We start from the raw sequence: 12953 nt of genomic DNA on the forward strand, positions 1-12953 counted from the left end.
GTAAGAGCTTTGGCTGTCAGTCAGAAGATAATATTAAAGTGGTAGTTCACCCGTAATACCAAAGGAAATCTTCTTTCATGTTCCAATGAAGATGGAAAAAAATCATACATGTTTGGAAAACTACAGCTACTTCTGGTTGTCTGCAGAGTCTCCATGGATATGTTTGAGCGAAATTGGCGATATTGGAATATTTGGTAAGATATCGGGCCATTACTTGGGCCCAGTGCTGCATTAAGTACCATTCACACAGGATGTGAGATGGAATATCAAGATGTGTTTTTAGATTAAAAGATTTAGATTTAGATTTCTAATCAGCATCAGAAAATGCAAAGCAGATGGTGTGAAGCATCTATGTCTATTTTTATTACTTTTAGGTTTTTCCACCCATTGTGTCCTTCAAAATACTAAAAAAGTCATAGGTGATAGATAGTATAAGATTCTGTGTATAAGAATGAGTAAAGCTGTTTGTTGTTAGGATGACATTTTTTTAAAAGTTTTTAAGCTGGTCTACCTCAGTGGCCCAATAGCACTCGTCAATGTCAAAATGATCAAGATCGCCAATCAAATCAAAGAAGGCAGGTCTTACCGTCACTGTCACAACGCAATGAGAGTTTGTGTAAAGTTTGTGTTGTGCGAAATTTCTGCATTTTGAATTGAAAATATGCGATCATTATTAATGTAAATCATAAATGAACGTGACAAGAGATGTTTGCGTTTTCGACTATTAGACATACAAATAAAGAGTGAATGTGCACATTTTTATATAAAATGTTATTTTCAAATTGTGTAAATTGATTACTACAATTGAATAACTACAAACTTATCTTATTTTAGCATTCTTTTACAGAACAAGTTCAGTTTACAGTTGCAAGCTCTCTATGACAGAACATGATACTCAGGAATGGAATGGATGAAACTATTGGCCACAAGCAAAACTACAGCTTAAAAAAACAATCTCGGTTGGCCTCCTTTTGTAGATCACACAGTGTGGAAATGAAAGATTCTGGTTTTGTTGATCAGTGTTCCAGAAGATGTTGGATAGAGAGAGATATAACTTTTACTTCTCCAGTCAGAAGACTTGATGTTGCGGTCAAAATAAAAACCCTGGAAAACAGAAAGGCCTGGGGGAATCCCTTTAGAAAGCTAGCCAAGAAGCAAATTAAGCATTTAAGAATGACAAAACGATTAGTGTAATGGAGCTAAACCTTGACCAAGCCTGGTTTAAGACAGTTTAGCTAGTCTCCCGATCTTGACCAGCTGACTAAATCTGCTATTATAACCATCACACGGACACCTGCTAACCACATAGCTGCTTTTTTCCACCCTTTTGTTTTCTGGAGGTAAGCTGGAGGAGGTAAGAATGTGTTTCTTGTGGTTTGGCTGCCCTTATTTGCAGGAGCTTCAGTAACAGTGTGGAAGATAGCAATCAATGTCAAAAAAAGAAAAGAAAACAAAAGTTATGCAACAAGTTTGAACAACCAAATTTCTCTCACATTACAGATAACTTTCTCCAATTGGTGGCTTAAACTAAACAGGAGAACTACTGAAGAATATGATCTTATGGATATTTGTTTCAAGATACATTCTGTTTTAAGTTTCTGTTTGTTTGGTTTATTATTATAGTCATTTTTGCATTTTCATATGCATATGTCTATGTTTTATTATTTATTAATCACTTTTTCTTTTTTTGCTAATTTTCTAGATCAAATACGATTTCAACATAGCTGGGTAATTATACATTTTGGGAGGGTAAATCATACAGATTTTTTTTTTATTTAATTTTTTTTAAAAGTAATAATGCTAAAAGTTTACTGTGACAGGTAGGTTTAGGTATAGGGTTAGTGTAGGGCGATAGAAAATACAGTTTGTACAGTATAAAAAAACATTACACCTAAGGAGAGACCCTACAAGGACAGCTGACCAGACTGTGTGTGTGTGTGTTTGTGTCTGTGTGTCAGTGTGTGTGTGTGTGTGTGTGTGTGTACTGTATGTGGATTATTTTCTGAGGTTGATTGTTTGGTGTGGGCTTTGCAAGAGGATAGAGATATAATCCCATAACTCCCTGCCTCAGTGAGAAAATTGAAGCAACACAGTGACAGACTGGACACCAGTTATTATTCAACTTCACACATGAACTATGCAAATTAGACCCATCCACATAATCTCATTATATATGGATGGGTTACAATACATTTCAGATAAATACTTAATCCACTTTGAATTTAAACTATATATTTGACCAGTTACATGATCTTGTTGAGCTACAGGAATTATTTATTGTTATAGAAAACATCTTAAGTATTATATTACATTCCAACCATCAAATGCAATTAACTATTTTATTAATCAGCGTTTTAAATTTGCTTTTAAATAACTACACTACATTTATGTATTTGGCAGATGTTTATATCCCAAACATGTTACACTGCATTCATGGTATATGTTTTTGAGGTCAGCATTCCCTGTGAACCAAATCATTGACACTGATGTTTTCAATGCCATCCACTACTGTTTGAGCTACAAAAAATGAAATACATTTAAAATACATTCAATTATATATATATATATATATATATATATATATATATATATATATATATATATACACACTTTTTTTTAATCTAAATTGTACATTAAATAAACTTTTAAATACATTTTACTTAAACCAAAATGAATTATGTTACATTTTCCAATGGGATAATAATAATAATACATTTAATAAAAAGATACATTCTGTAAAACAAGTCATAATATAAGTTAACAATTTCTATCCTCAATTACAAAACTTTATTTTAAGGAAGTTTAGGTATTTTACCTGGACAAAGAGATAATAAAAAAATATTAAGAACTATTTTATTGCAGTCTAGAAAATAGAAACGAATGTATCTCAAGTTTGCACACATGAAAAAAAAAAAAAAACTATTGCATATTATTTCAAAGCCATGCATCTTAATCTTTTACCAGAATGCTATCATAATATGTCACTAAACAATTAACACTATTTTAGATTGATGTAAAGCAATAAAATGTATGCATACAGTAAAGAGATAATGTTTTTAATTATTTTGCCTGTGTTTAACGTTAAAAGGGTGATCATGCACATCTGCAGGTAAGTCCATCTGGGGGCTTATTCCTTTGCATGTGCAGACGTGTATGGGTCATCTTGCTTAACCACACACATCCGTGCACACACCCTCCCCCTTACCCCTCTATCTCTGACTATAATCTGAGTGTATTAATCTGTTGTTTGAACTCCTTAAGCACAGACTGTCTATCACATCTGCTCGCCTCACCCTGCTAAAGCTTTACAATTTATAAATCCCCAATTCCCTCTTCTCTGTTTCTCTACTGCAAGTTTTTCCCTAACTAAGCCCCGAGGAACCCCCATTTTACCTTCCTAAATCCATGTCAATCTGTCCTTAAGCTCCATGTCTGCACAATCAACTCTTTCATTACTTCATTTCTGAAGCCGCCCTGGTCTCCACTCATTGTGACAGCGATATATGTCTCAATCCAACGATCAATCTGCGACTGGCTGACTCCTCTTTCTCTAGTGGCTCTAATGAAGCATGCCTCATTCATAATCTGCACTCTTAAAACCATCCATCATCTCTCTGCAACTTCACACTACCACTACACTCAAAAACTGCCCAACCAGGGCTATTTGTTAACCGATATGTGCTGCAATGACATGTGCAACGACAACACTGAGAGGAATTTAAAGGCAAAAAGGAAATGCTGTGCACGCTTCAACAATCATGGACAACCGGTGATAATTATGAGCAAGAAATCAAGTAAAGTACTTTATGTCCAATATACGGTGTTTTAGCATGTCATAATATAACAAGCCCAATTAAATGAAGCATGAACAAAAATATAGATACAATTATATGGCATACGGAGAAGGTAAGGGACACGTTTAAATGGAAACAAAAACAGCATCATGCATGAGTTCATTGCCTTACCTGTGCTGTTGTGCCTTCTCCCATCCAAAAAGATTTAGGCATTAGGTAAGAGACATGTGAAAAGAATAGACAGAGGGTGATAAAGAGAGAGAGATGGAGTGAGAGAGAGAGCAAGAAAGAGATGAGGCAAAGTCACAGTCTTTGCGTCATCTGAGAAAATTCTCAGATTAATAAAAGCGGTTTGATTCCCTGAGCCGGGCTTGCTCGCTCAGCTTCTCTCTCTTTTGCTCTCTCTCCCTCTTTTTCTCATTTTCACACTGACACTATCCCAATCAAATCTATTTTATTAATCCTCCAATATCCTGCTATTCTGTCAGCTGTGTCTGCTTCCACCAACTAATACATAATCAGACTAATTCACTGAATTATGGCCAGACAAACGGATGGACAGACGGACAGATAGATAGATAGAGAGAGAGAGAGAGAGAGAGATAGTAATACATGAATGACATCAGAATTTGGAGGCTATGTTAAACTAAGAGGAAGATGGAGAAATAACATTAAGATGTAGGACATGTTCTTAATCTCAATGTGTCCCACTTCTACCCACTGGATGGCGATGTGGCTCTGTTTCCTCATATATATATGAAGCTGAGGGGCGGGGCTTAGGACAGGTATTTGCATATATTGTATCACATCAAATACCTAACAACTTAGTCATAGGAAAGAGGAAGATTGAGTAATCGTCATCCCCTGTCACCTGAAATCGTTACTTTTATAGCTGTGTTTGGCTGCTGTGAACCTCATAAAAATTTTTTAGTGATTTATGCATCTCTCAGATTCACAACAATGGTATGATAAAACCACACACAGGCTTATTAGATCTCCTGGATGTAATGGTTTAAACACGTCCAGATGCACTGCTGAGAACTCAAAGTGCTCTACTAAATCATTACTCAGCCCTGAAGGCTTTAATCAGTAGCAAACCAACTCTTTTAGGCTCCAACCACTCACCTGGATTTATTTGTTGTGGAAAGAAAAGAACACATAGGGACTCACTGTGCCAAACTGCATCAAAACAAACACTGCCACAGGTAAATTAAAGTTTTCCCCCATAAAACATCTGTATGGAATCCGGTAACATATTGAGTAAAAGACATAAATTACTTAATATGATTCCAATTTTTCTGCAGTTAATGTCTAAATGAACAAAAATCCTAGTGACTTTTTTTCTACTTTTCATGGCACATATTATTAGATCTGTCCTGTCACAGTTGAATGCAGAGGAAAACGAATACTGAACATGTTAAATGACCCATTACAGTGTCAGTTGGTTTTGTGTGTCTAGAGAAAGATAATGTAATAATACTAATGTGACAGTGTTTCTCAGCTTCAGTACACTTCTTTTAAACACCTGGCTCTTACAGGGATAGTTCACCCAAAATGAAAAAAAACTCTCATCATTTATTCACCATCCCACCTAATAGGGAACATTGCCAAAACTTTTGCTAACATTCTGGCAAGGTTCTCAAAGTTCTTCTATTAACATTAATAGAATTTTCGTTCAAAGTTATCTTGTCTTTAAAAACATTTTCAAAAGCTTGTAGCACAAAATATTATTTAGAAATTGTTAGTGGAACATTTATTTGTAAGTTTTATAAAACGTTTTAGTTGGATGTTCATCTAGAAAAATGTAAATGTTACTACTTGTTTTAGAATATTCAGCTGTTCAAAAAAAAAAAAACATTCAGATGTTTGCAAAATGATAAAAATGGAATGTTCCCTGCAAAGAAATGTGAATACAAACATAAAAAAAAAAAAACAAGGAACATGCAGAACATTACATAATGGGATTAGTAAAACGTTTATTTGATTTTTTCTTTTTCTTTTTTTTTGTAATGTTCCAAACCTGTATGACTTTCTTAATAATAGTAATATAGAACTGTTTTTGTACATGAATGTTAATGAGGTGCGAAACATCACTGGACCTTCACTTTAAAAACATTTACGGGAAAACTATGTTAAGACAAATGTACTGTACAACATCACATTGCCCCCCCCCCCAACACAAAGTTATGCAATGACCCCAAAAAAAGAAAGGAAAAAAAAAGAAATGACAGGAAAATCTCTTTCCACACATACACAAATATACAACAAACACATACATATATGCATTCCAGTCACTATCACACACCCTGTCCCACAGGACTGACAGATGGAGGGGCAGAGGAGAGCTACAGAAGTGGGGCGGCCTCTCTGTCTATTCCCCTCTCTCTCCTGCTGTCTATTGTGCAGCGGATGGGCTGTAAGTCTATCTCCTGCTAATTGCCACAGTGGTTCAAACACAAAGTCTGCCGCTGAAACCGTACCCAACAGGGTGTTGTATAGTGAGTCAAATTTACAATGTGTTACATTTCTCCTTCAGCATACATCAGGGACGAGGGAAGTCTACCACATCAGTCAGAATTGCACAGCAAGGGCACTGATTTATAAACAGTCTCTAATTTGACATCTAGGCAGCAAAACAGTTATTTTTTTGAGCGCACTAGTGATTTTGGTGACTATTTGTGACCATTTAGACAGAAATTCCTGTCTTGACGATTGGAGACAACATTTATCACAATGGAAACCGCAACAACTGTGTTCCCCCAGTAAAATACGGTTCATGCTACCTCCGCTGAGAAAAAGGAGTCACGTAACTTAAAAAGTTGCAGTATATGATACAACTTCTAAAGGAGTCCCAGGAGCTGTTATGAATGGTTTGTATTGCACTGGAGAAAGACAATGGTGTGAATGCTATTAAGACTCTTTAGGTACAATGAGATAAAACATGTCTTATACTTCCTTTGCAACCTGAGCCAATTGTTGTCCATCAAAGAAACTTTAGAGAAACAGACTATCACCATTCAAATTAAATTAAAGTGTTCCTATAGCTCAATTGGTAGAGCATTGGGTGTTCAATTCCCCGGGAACACACGATAGGTTAAAACTGATAGCCTGAATGCACTGTAAGTCGCTTTGGATAAAAGCGTCTGCTAAATGCATAAATTTAATTTAAATTCTAAACCAACCAACAACTTTTGCAAATGGAATGCTTTGCAACCATTACAGCTTTTTGTTCCATTTTTCCACAATAATTAGACTGACACACAATAATATGGAACAGATTCAGACCACAAGAAGTGCATCTAAAATGGGGCTTAATAAAAACATTGCCACACAACTGTTCTTATTCCATGATGTTTGACATTCAAAATCACTTTCTTCTCCCCATCTCCAGATGCAGTTTAATTATGCGAACTTCAAAAGCCTGTTCCTCTTCATTCCCTTTCGACAAACTGTCATACATTTCTTTAATGCTTTTATTAGGAAAACATGCTGTGGCTGATTACTTGGTGGCATAAGCCGATTTAATTTAAGGAACAGACAAAGCATAATTAGTTTGGTCTTGTAAAACATGTCAATGCTACTCTGCCTAAATAACTATCATCTGTGTAATTATCAAATAGCAAACATGTCATTTATGCAAACCTCAAGAAACAGTCCACTCATGGTATATAAACGAATGGAAGAGATAATGTGCTCAATATGACTACAGTCAAACCTTCAGACAATGATCTCACAAACAACAGCATGTAACACCACCAAAATCTTCATTGTTTTAATTCCCAGGGAATGCATGGAATGAGAAATTAAATGCAATGTAAGTTGAAATGCCAAGTTCTCTCATTAAATGCTAGATGGCGCAGGCTGAAGGGTAATTAACGCAAATTGATGATATTCACAGCGTTGACTTGGCACAAGCTGATTGGTTCAAGTTGCATATGCAGCCAATGAGGTTACTGTTTTACATTTAAATGGCTGGTTAGCATTCACTTGAGCTGTTTGCAGCATCTTCTGAAACCCTCCACCTCCCCAGCTCCACCTGTATTGAACTGCTTATATATGTTATTTGTGCAGCAAAAGAATGTCTCACAGTACTGTATTCACAGCTCCATATCAGCATTATGTAATAGCTAGCAATAAATTGTATGGGTGAAAATTATAGATTTATTTTATGACAAAAACATTAAGATATTAAGTAAAGATTATATTCCATGAAGATATTTTGTACAATTCCTAACACAAATATGTCAAAACTTAATTTTTGATTAGTAATATGGATTGTTAAGGATGTCATTTGGACAACTTTAAAGTGGATTTTCTCAGTATATATATATATATATATATATATATATATATATATATATATATATATATATATATATATATATATATATATATATATATATATATATATATATATATATATATATATATATATATATTTTTTTTTTTTTTTTTTTTACTCAGCTTACAGATATTTAAATAGTTGTATCTCAGTCAAATATTCAAACTACAGCTTATTTACTCAGCTTTTCACATGTCCTCTGAATTTTGCAGTTCTTGGTTAAAATTCTCAAGAGAACTTAAAATAAACTACCTGATTTGACTAATAGCAGATGGTGCTTGTATGAATTTTGAATGCCAAGCTTCAATGGTTCAGTGAAAATGTGAAATGTTTTGGAAAAAAATAATATTTGAAAATGTAATGAAAGAAATGCAAAACGCTAGAAGAATTCTCACAAATTCTCTTCTTATTAAAAATGTTTTTGAAATAAATGAAGTGGGAGAACTATGTTTTATATTCATGTACTTGTAATTCATTCTAAATTAACTGCAAGAAAAAAAAATTCAAATTAAAAATCATCTTGCATTGTGGTTTTGTTTCTATGTCCTTTTAAGCTGTCATACATGATTGTATACTTATATAGAATAGATTTGGTTTTACTTTGAAGAATGTTTAAACTGTTTTTACTCTTACAATTCAAAGACCACATTGGACCCCATTTACTTTCATTGTATCTACAAAAAAAAAATCAATCAAAATATCTTCTTTTTTGTTCCATATAGGAAACTCACATAGGTTTGGAACAAAATGAAGGTGAACAGATGATGACAGAATTTTCACATTTTTGGGTGAACTAAATCAGTGGTCCCCAATCACTGGGTTGCGAAACGCGCGTTAAGCGCGAATGGTGCTTTTTGTGCATTTAGCGTTTGACACGAATTCGCGTCTGCCGCCCGAGTTGAAATTTTTTTATTTTGCCGTCAATTCGCGCCGCGTTAACCAATCAGGAGCCTGCTAGGAGTCACTCATTCAACAGTATGTTCCTGCAGCCTCCGGTTGTGCAGGAATACCCTTCTCCACTCATTCAACAAGGAGGAACGACTGATGTTGTCAGTGAGCAGTCAACCGGAGCTATATGACAAAATAAACAGGAATAAAAAGGACCTATGTATCTATCTATCTATCTATCTATCTATCTATCTATCTATATATATATATATATATATAAAAACATATTAATAGATAAATTGAATAAAGGCCAAAGATAAGAAACGTTTCATTTTACCCCAAACGAATTATATTTTATCTTGAACCACTAAAGAAACATCAGAGCCAGCGGCAAATGTCAGAAGATCTATTCGAGGTGAGGCTGCTCTCGGCGGATACATGATGACGGAGCTCCCGCTGATCGCATGGAGCTCATCTCCGAGATCGGCGAAACACATTTTTTTAAATAGACGCTGTCATTATAAATAAACCGCATATTTGAGTTTAAAACAACTACATTCTCGCCTGAAATACTTTTAAAACTACATTTCATGACTCAATAACAGTAATATTTTGAAAATTATCCGAATAAAAATGTCGGTTGAAAATGCTGTGTGAACTTAGCTGGCAGAAGCCCCCCCCATGACACGAATTCGCGTCTGTTGTGAAGTTAGGGCCGTTTCATAGTCAACGCATCTGTACACATACTCGTCCCCGAGGCTACGCATCGTTACGCTTCGGCCGCCATTATGCGTCGGTGCGTAGCCAAATGTGTCGTCCTAGTTTTTGATACGCGACACGCCGATTCACGCAATACTATGCGTTGTCGGTGGGGGGCGACATTGCAAGTATTGTACATTAATTCAGGTATATTGTGTTTACAGAAGAAGAAGGTTTGAATACAATGGCGGGCGAAGAGGAAAAATGATGGGAACTTATACGTATTCATCCACATTTATACGATAGTTCATCAGCAACAGAATACACTCCTCTACAGTTGCCATTGTGATCTGAATATCACGCGACCCGACTCTACTAATATCACCCGACTCTACTACCCCCTGTTGCGTGAGCGGTGTATTGCATACACGCATCACCCGTGACGCTTGCGTTCACTGTTTAGACTATGAAAGGGAGCCCGTCGCTCGCGTTTCTCGCATTGACTATGAAACGGCCCTAAATTTCACACGCGAATGAAGCAAATTACTCGCGCGAATGACCTCAAAATGGTCAAGCAGCAAACTAGGCGCGGTAGACGCGAATTTGACGCTCTATTCGCGTTTGGTGTGAACACAGCATTAGAGTTCTATATTTTCATTGTATGTGATTGATATGGAGCAGCAACTTGGCGATTTGATTGTTCTGATCCGTCATATATTTGAGGCTAAATGGATCGCAGTTGATCTGTTATTATACGTACGGACCACAGTTATTAATTTGCCAATTTACACATTTAAGTGATTTTAAACCACAAAAATAAGAGACTACAGAGAACTCAATTAGCAACTCAAGTGCTGTTCTTGCACACCCCCAAAGACCCCCCCCCCACCTCCAGTTTGGTCAGTGAGAATATTTTCAAAACATTACCGGCCAGTGGTGTGAAAAAGGCTGGAGACCCCTGCTTTAAGGAAAGCAAGGCCTTTCTCAAGGACAATCACAGTCTATGCTTATCTTCTCAAGGACACTACTTACGGATAAACTCAAGGAGTAAAACATAAAGCCATTAAGACGGCATAAGAGCCCACCGGATGCCTGCGGCAACAGCGGTCCACCACACTGTACTCAACCGAGAACCATTGGGACTGCTAGCCCCATTTCCATACTCAAATCAATGGAGGAATATTTCAAGTTGCTTGTTGAATGTTTTTCTCTAATGGCTTTCCCTCTATTGGTGTTATGAGGATTGTAAAACGAGGCTGAGGGTGAGTTTATAAAAACGGGCTCCATATGAGATATAATCAGATCGTTTTACAGAAAGCACACACAGCATGGAGCCACACTTTTACGTGCTTTATAAAGCTGACAAGCTTTCCCTCGTGCACTATCGTTCCCTTTAAAGTTCAAGCATTTTTTCTGCTTCCCTCCATTCCATATGAATCTGTTTCTCATTAAGGATTAAACAGAGAGTTAGGTTCTCCATTCCCATAATTAAGAAATTCCTAAAATCAGTCTCCCCTCTTAAATCCCTTGGTCTAACCCTACACTTTTCCCAGTAGCAAGGCATTCCACGGATTCGATACCAAGCCCCTATCATATCAAGGTGTGTGAGATTGTGGATTAGTCTGTGTGTTTTGTTAAGAACTGCACTCCTTTGTTCTTGACCTCCTTTTGTCTTACTGCGAAATCCAATTTCAGGCCTCAGTAACCCTCTCTGATCCCAAATACTGAAGAAATGACAGCAGTCGCACTTTCAAGCTGGACACTGACGAACACACCCTTAATGCTGCGGGACCTGACACATCAATCAAAGGCGCTTCTCCCTTATCCGATCCGTGCTCCTACCTACGACCCCTGACTTCTGACCTCTAGCCTGTCTGCCATGGTGGGTGCTGTTGAGGGTGGACCCACATGACGGGGGCTAATTAGGTCAGATTGCGGCGAACTGCGCATTACAGCCAAAATTGGAAACACATGCTGTAGCCCACAGAGAGAGAGAGAAAGAGAGAGAGAGAGAGAGAGAGAGAGAGAGAGAGAGAGAGAGAACACACCAGGAAAGAGGTAATGGTGGCGCTTGGGGTGAAGAAAATGGGGGTAATGTAAGGTGGTTCAGTAATGAAGGAGATCTATGAAATTGAAGAGTGTGAGGGGGGGATAAAGAAAGGAAAAATGAATTTAATGAATGAATGACACCTCTCTGAGACCATAAATCTAACCTCAGGCCCAGGAGAGCGTCTGTGGACAGCATACTGGTCTCCTTGACAGCTCCGCTATTTTCAATAATTGCTATAATGGCTATGTAACAGAATGTAATTGCTTTGATATTTGAGGTTTGAGGTTGGATATCCATTGCCATGGAAATAAATCCAATGTAGACACACACTATGAACAAGGGACAAAGAAAACAAAATGTACCGCAAGCAAAATTTTCCAAAGTTTAAACGAAGACTGAACTAATATTAACATTTATATGATTAAATAATAAATATTACATTTGATTATTACATTTATTATTAATATTATAATTCTTTATTTTTTTTATATTATCAATTCTTGATAATTTTACATTTATTGAATTTTTATTAAACTATATCATAATTTTAATATTGCTTTTTGTAAGGTTAAAAAAAAAAAAAAAAAAAATTATAATATTTTAAATACTATTATTATTTTATTTCGATTATTATTAATACTAAATAAAACTGTTACAATTACTTACGTTATTGTTTTAACTGTATTTATGTTTACATTTTAATAGTATAATGCATTTATGACTTATTAGTTCACCGAAGCCATAAAAAAAACATTTTGTTACTTTTAAAATAAACATTAAAAAACATTTTAAAAAGGACACATTTCTCATTTTAATTTTGTTTAACTTAAAATAATAATAATAATAATAAAAAAATAAACAAACATTAATAGAAAAAACTATATATACAAATATCTTTAAAATTATAAAAAAAATAAAAACAATTACATTTTCTAATGAAAATAAAAACAAAATATTTACTCAAAAACTGTAACTTATAGTGTATTAATCATACTAAAACACTAAAAGATTAGCATCTATTTATTGAGTGTCTTTTGCAAAGCTCAAGGTCATATTACGTGAGAATGACTGTCTCTTATCTGTGGTATGGTTACGGCATCTTAAAGATGTGCAATTTCATCAAAAGCTCTCATGTATGACTCAGTGTTAGTGACATGCGGTGTGGTCCTTGTGTGACGAG

The sequence above is a fragment of the Carassius auratus genome, chromosome 28, assembly GCF_003368295.1.
Source record: "Carassius auratus strain Wakin chromosome 28, ASM336829v1, whole genome shotgun sequence".
NCBI classification, from domain to species: Eukaryota; Metazoa; Chordata; class Actinopteri; order Cypriniformes; family Cyprinidae; genus Carassius; species Carassius auratus.